The sequence below is a fragment of the Mastomys coucha genome, unplaced genomic scaffold (genome assembly GCF_008632895.1).
Source record: "Mastomys coucha isolate ucsf_1 unplaced genomic scaffold, UCSF_Mcou_1 pScaffold21, whole genome shotgun sequence".
In the NCBI taxonomy this organism is placed as follows: domain Eukaryota; kingdom Metazoa; phylum Chordata; class Mammalia; order Rodentia; family Muridae; genus Mastomys; species Mastomys coucha.
The window spans coordinates 176231666-176233265 of NW_022196904.1; the positions used below are offsets into that span (position 1 = coordinate 176231666).

Consider the following 1600-nt stretch of genomic DNA (forward strand, 5'->3'; position numbering starts at 1 on the left):
GGGGGGGGTGCTTCTTCCTGGGGCTCAGCCCAGCTCTGGCAGGCCTTGGCCCTGGAGGGGCTGGGGGGGCATCGAGGAAGGGAGGATGGCCTTGCCAGAAGATGTGAATGTCAGCTGACCCGAGCAGGTCACAGAGACCCCTCAGGGAAAGTGGGTAGTCTGCGAATATGATGTAAGAAGTTTCCTGAGTGGCTGAATACGGCTGTCATCGTGTGGAAAAGGGTTGGGAGACTGAGTGTATTTAAAGAATGTGACTGGATGCAAAGGACTGTTGTGCGCTCACTCTCACATGCACGAAACACCCAAGTGTTCTGTGAGTTGGCCTGAAGGATTATGGAATGAAGGAATATGGAGCCACGTGATGGATGAGACTGATTGTGGCCGCCTGAGACAGAATGTGGGAAAGGTCGTGTGGGTGTTGAGACTGTTGTTTTCGAGAGGGTAAAAATATTTGTGACCCTGAGAAAGACTTTGGGATGTCTGCTGCGGAGCCAGTGTAGGTTTGAGCTGTTCGTTCTTGGGGGTCAGATACCCCCTCCCAACCCCCTTTAAGCAGCGAGCGACCTTTCTCCTAGCAAATGACCCTCGAGGTTCGGCTGGGGAGCCTGGAGCCATGCCAGGGACAAGCCTGAGCTCGTGGCCCGAGGGTGCTGCGCTGGAAAGGGGAGTGGGATTGGGGGGGGCTTTGGGGGGCTGGGGTGGCTAAGTTACTGGAAGGGACCACCAGGTGGCGCCGCTTCAGAAAAATCCAAGTGTGTGACCTCCAGCCTCCTGGGGGTGGGATAGACAGCGACCGAGCCAGTCCCTCCACTTGTGCCCGCGAGCCGGCAACCGGAGAGGGACGGCTGACTCTCTCGGCCTCCCCTTGGCCCGGGAAGCTGGAGGCTGAGCCGGGAAGCCTCTCCTAGAGGAGCGGAGGGGGAGGGGAGGGGCGGGCGCCGCGCCTCGGCTCTTTGTGCTAGAACAATGACCAGCTGCCGCCGGCCCTCGGCCCGAGCAGGGCTAGACGGTGACCCGCTCGACGAGCCTCGAGCCGGCCGAGCCTCCTAACACACGTCGCTAGGCCACTCTGGGAGGGATCCCGAGCGCCGCCGTGCAGCCCCCGCGTGCGCCCTGGCGGGCACGCGTGACGTGGGTTACTTGCGCGTGTCCGCGTCCCGGGGGCGGGACGCCCCTCGGATCCCTCCCCCGTCCGGCGCGCACCGCCCACTCGGGCCGGGCGGGGGCTGGCCGGGGCCGGGGGCGCCGGCTAGGCGGAGGCGGGGCCGAGCCGGGCAGCTCCGAGTGGCCGCGCGCGGGCTGGAGCGGGCGGCGCGCCTGTGGAGTGCTGGGGCGGCCCGGGGCTGAGCATGGAGCAGCGCGGCGGAGGTGAGGGGTCCAGGGCTGAGGGTGCCCCAACTTCTAAGCGATGCAGTCCGGTGGGGAGGTGGCATTCCATAGACGCCCCCAGTTTATGGAAGGAGCAGACTATGATGGGTGGGCCAGGGGACTCTGGGCTTTCAGTCTCGGAATGGGAACTCGTGATCTCAGACTGGATCCTGCTTGACTGGTCTCTGGAGTTTTGAGTGTGTGTGTGTGTGTGTGTGTGTGTGTGTGTGTG

At 63.7% G+C, this 1600-nt stretch overlaps 1 protein-coding gene across 8 annotated transcripts in view; it reads left to right on the forward strand.

Annotated features, from left to right (window-relative positions):
* Window positions 1-1600, forward strand: part of Lzts2 (leucine zipper tumor suppressor 2) — an 11759-nt gene that overhangs the window by 2454 nt on the left and 7705 nt on the right. For 2 of the 8 annotated variants that reach the window (XM_031390457.1, XM_031390454.1), the window contains exon 1: window positions 797-1368. The exons of the other annotated variants lie outside the window; for them this stretch is intronic. The gene's annotated coding sequence lies outside the window, so the exon portion shown is untranslated. Of the gene's footprint in view, window positions 1-796; window positions 1369-1600 lie in introns of those variants that run through there. 8 annotated transcript variants of the gene reach the window in all.